The 4,580-nt window shown below is 39.7% G+C and overlaps 1 non-coding gene across 1 annotated transcript; it reads left to right on the top strand.

The window, feature by feature from the left end:
* Window positions 1-637: 637 nt before the first annotated feature.
* Window positions 638-745, top strand: LOC112764076 (small nucleolar RNA R71). Its single transcript, XR_003182994.1, has one exon. It is a non-coding gene; the product is annotated as a small nucleolar RNA R71 (small nucleolar RNA).
* Window positions 746-4,580: the final 3,835 nt, after the last annotated feature.

The following is a 4,580-nucleotide window of genomic DNA, read 5'->3' as shown; positions in this document are numbered from 1 at the left end:
ATCTAGTTTCAGTCATGAAACTTTGAGTGGTCTTAATTAGATCAGAGACCATAGTTGCTAAGTCAGAGGTATTCTGCTTAGAACTCTCTGTCTGTTGCTGAGAAGATGATGGGAAAGGCTTGCTATTGCTAAACCTGTTTCTCCCACCATTATTGTTATTGAAACCTTGTTGAGGTCTCTGTTGATCCTTCCATGAAAGATTTGGATGATTCCTCCATGAAGGGTTGTAGGTGTTTCCATAGGGTTCTCCCATGTAATTCACCTCTTCTATTGAAGGGTTCTCAGGATCATAAGCTTCTTCCTCAGATGAAGCTTCCTTAGTACTGCTTGGTGCATTTTGCATTCCAGATAGACTTTGAGAAATCATATTGACTTGTTGAGTCAATATTTTATTCTGAGCCAAAATGGCATTCAGAGTGTCAATCTCAAGAACTCCTTTCTTCTGACTAGTCCCATTGTTCACAGGATTTCTTTCAGAAGTGTACATGAATTGGTTATTTGCAACCATTTCAATCAGTTCTTGAGCTTCAGTAGGCGTCTTCTTCAGATGAAGAGATCCTCCAGAAGAGCTATCCAAAGACATCCTGGACAGTTCAGAGAGACCATCATAGAAAATACCTATGATGCTCCATTCAGAAAGCATATCAGTGGGACACTTTTTGATCAATTGTTTGTATCTTTCCCAAGCTTCATAGAGGGATTCTCCTTCCTTTTGTCTGAAGGTTTGGACTTCCACTCTAAGCTTACTCAATTTTTGAGGTGGAAAGAACTTTGCCAAGAAGGCATTGACTAGCTTTTCCCAAGAGTCCAGGCTTTCTTTAGGTTGAGAATCCAACCATGTTCTAGCTCTGTCTCTTACAGCAAAAGGGAATAGCATCAGTCTGTAGACCTCAGGGTCAACCCCATTAGTCTTGACTGTGTCACAGATTTGCAAGAACTCAGCTAAAAACTGATGAGGATATTCCATTGGAAGTCCATGGAACTTGCAATTCTGTTGCATTAGAGAAACTAATTGAGGCTTAAGCTCAAAGTTGTTTGCTCCAATGGCAGGGATAGAGATGCTTCTCCCATAGAAGTCGGGAGTAGGTGCAGTAAAGTCACCCAGCACCTTCCTTGCATTGTTGGCATTGTTGTTGTTTTCGGCTGCCATGTGTTCTTCTTCCTTGAAGAATTCGGTCAGGTGCTCTAAAGAGAGTTGTGCTTTGGCTTTTCTTAGCTTTCTCTTCAAGGTCCTTTCAGGTTCAGGATCAGCCTCAACAAGAATGCCTTTGTCCTTGCTCCTGCTCATAAGATAGAGAAGAGAACAAGAAAATGTGGAATCCTCTATGTCACAGTATAGAGATTCCTTTAGGTGTCAGAGGAAAAGAAGAGTAGAAGACAGGAGTGGGAAAATTCGAACTTATCAGAGAGAATGGAGTTCGAATTTTGCATTAAGGGATAGTGTTAATCCATAAATAGAAGGATGTGAGAAGGAGGGAAGTGATTTTCGAAAATTAAGTGGGAAATTTGAAAACATTTTTGAAAAACATCACTTAATTTTCGAAAATGAGAATGGAAAAGAAATCAAGTGATTTTTGAAAAAGATTTTGAAATTAGAAATCAAAAAGATTTGATTGAAAGCTTATTTTGAAAAAAGATATGATTAAAAAGATATGATTTGAAAACAATTTTAAAAGATATGATTTGAAAACATTTTAAAAAGATTTGATTTGAAAATTAAAAACTTGACTAACAAGAAAAGATATGATTCAATCATTAAACCTTTCTCAACAGAAAAGGCAACATACTTGAAATGTTGAATCAAATCATTAATTGATAGTAAGTATCTTTGAAAAAGGAAAGGAGTTAATTTTGAAAAAGATTTGATTGAAAATTGATTTGAAAAAGATTTGATTTTGAAAAGATTTTGAAAACTTAGAAAAAAAATCTGATTTGAAAACAAAATCTTCCTCCCTTAGCCATCCTGGCGTTAAACGCCCAGAATGGTATACATTCTGGCGTTTAACGCCCAAAATGCTACCTTTTTGGGCATTAAACGCCCAACCAGGTACCCTGGCTGGCGTTTAAACGCCAGTCTGTCCTTCTTCACTGGGCGTTTTGAACGCCCAGCTTTTTCTGTGCAATTCCTCTGCTGTATGTTCTGAATCTTCAATTCTCTGTATTATTGACTTGAAAAGACACAAATTAAAAATATTTTTGGATTTTTAATAATAAGGACAAACCAAAATGCAACAAGAATCAAATAACAATGCATGCAAGACACCAAACTTAGCAGTTTGTAAACTACTGACACTAACAAAATGAAAATGCATATGAGACACACAAAACAATCAAGTCAAATTGAATTCAAAGATCAGAGTAAGTAAATCATCAAGAACATCTTGAAGATCACCAAGATACATGAATGCATGCAATTGACACCAAACTTATGATGAGACTCTAGACTCAAACAAGAAATATTTTTGGATTTTATGATTTTGTAAATTTTTTTTTTTGTGTTTTTCGAAAATTAAGTGGAAAGGTATCAAAATTCTTAATGAGAATTCCAGGAATCAGTGCAATGTTAGTCTAAGACTCCGGTCCAGGAATTAGACATGGCTTTACAGCCAGCCAAGCTTTCTAAGAAAGCTTCGGTCCAAAACACTAGACATGGCCAGAGGCCAGCCAAGCCTTAGCAAATCACTGCTCCAAAAGCAAGATTGATATAAAATCAACAAACTCTTGTGGTGATGAGTTGAAACCTCGGTCCAATGAAATTAGACATGGCTTCTCAGCCAGCCAGATTTCAACAAATCATCATGAAACTCTAGAATTCATCTTCAAGAATTTCGAAAAAAATAAATACCTAATCTAAGCAACAAGATGAACCGTCAGTTGTCCAGCCTAAACAATCCCGGGCAATAACACCAAAAACGTGATGTTGTTGCCGGATCTTGGCACTGATGTTACCAAAGCTTGCTCAAAACTTGAACAATCCCCGGCAACGGCGCCAAAAACTTGGTGGGCGAAATTGTGAACTATACTTTTTCACAACTCTCATAATCCCCGGTAATGGCTCCAAAAACGTGGTAGCTCAATACCATGGCATTACACAACTTCGCACAACTAACCAGCAAGTGCACTGGGTCGTCCAAGTAATAAACCTTACGTGAGTAAGGGTCGATCCCACGGAGATTGTTAGTATTGAAGCAAGCTATGGTCATCTTGTAAATCTTAGTCAGGCAAACTCAAATGATAATGATGATGAACGAAAAGAACACAAAGGTAAAGATAGAGATACTTATGTAATTCATTGGTGAGAACTTCAGATAAGCGCATGAAGATGCCTTCCCTTCCGTCTCTCTGCTTTTCTACTGCCTTCATCCAATCCTTCCTACTCCTTTCCATGGCAAGCTCGTGTAGGGTTTCACTGTTGTCAGCAGCTACCTCCCATCCTCGCAGTGAAAGCTAATGCACACACTCTGTCACAGTGTTGCCAATCACCGGTGTGGTTCCCTCCCCTACCGGAATAGAATCCAATGATTCTTTTGCGTCTGTCACTAACGCCCAGTAGGTTACAGGTTTGAAGCACGTCACAATCATTCAGTCATTGAATCCTACTCAGAATACCACAGACAGGGTTAGACCTTCCGGATTCTCTTGAATGCTGCCATCAGTTCTTGCCTATACCACGAAGACTCTGACCTCACGGAATGGCTGGCTCGTTTGTCAGGCGAGCACTCGGTTGTCAGGCGATCAACCATGCATCGTGCAATCAGGAATCCAAGGGATATTCACTAAGCCTCAAATGCTTGTAGAACAAGAGTGGTTGTCAGTCACTTTGTTCATGGGTGAGAATGGTGATGGGCATCAATCATCACCTTCATCAAGTTGAAGAACAAGTGATATCTTGGAACAAGAACAAGCGGAATTGAATGGAAGAACAATAGTAATTGCATTAATACTCGAGGTACAGCAGAGCTCCACACCTTAATCTATGGTGTGTAGAAGCTCCACCGTTGAAAATACATAAGCATAAGGTCTAGGCATGGCCGAATGGCCAGCCTCCCAATGATCTAAGAACACAATGTCCAAAGATGATCTAGAGATCTAAAGTGATCAAAAGATATAAAGATCCCAAGATTTCTAATACAATAGCAAAAGGTCCTACTTATAAGAAACTAGTAGCCTAAGGTGTACAGAAATGAGTAAATGACATAAAAATCCTCTTCCGGGCCCACTTGGTGTGTGCTTGGGCTGAGCAATGAAGCAAATTTCGTGTAGAGACTCTTCTTGGAGTTAAACACCAGCTTTGGTGCCAGTTTGGGCGTTTAACTCCCATTTGGGTGCCAGTTCCAGCGTTTAACGCTGGGATTTCTTAAGGTGACTTTGAACGCCGGTTTGGGCCATCAAATCTTGGGCAAAGTATGGACTATCATATATTGCTGGAAAGCCCAGGATGTCTACTTTCCAACGCCGTTGAGAGCGCGCCAATTGGGCTTCTGTAGCTCCAGAAAATCCACTTCGAGTGCAGGGAGGTCAGAATCCAACAGCATCTGCAGTCCTTTTTGGTCTCTGAATCAGATTTTTGCTCAGGTCCC

Source organism: Arachis hypogaea, chromosome 2 (genome assembly GCF_003086295.3).
Source record: "Arachis hypogaea cultivar Tifrunner chromosome 2, arahy.Tifrunner.gnm2.J5K5, whole genome shotgun sequence".
Lineage (NCBI taxonomy): Eukaryota > Viridiplantae > Streptophyta > Magnoliopsida > Fabales > Fabaceae > Arachis > Arachis hypogaea.
The sequence above is the reverse complement of the archived record's forward strand: the minus strand, read 5'-3'. Positions and strand labels throughout refer to the sequence as shown.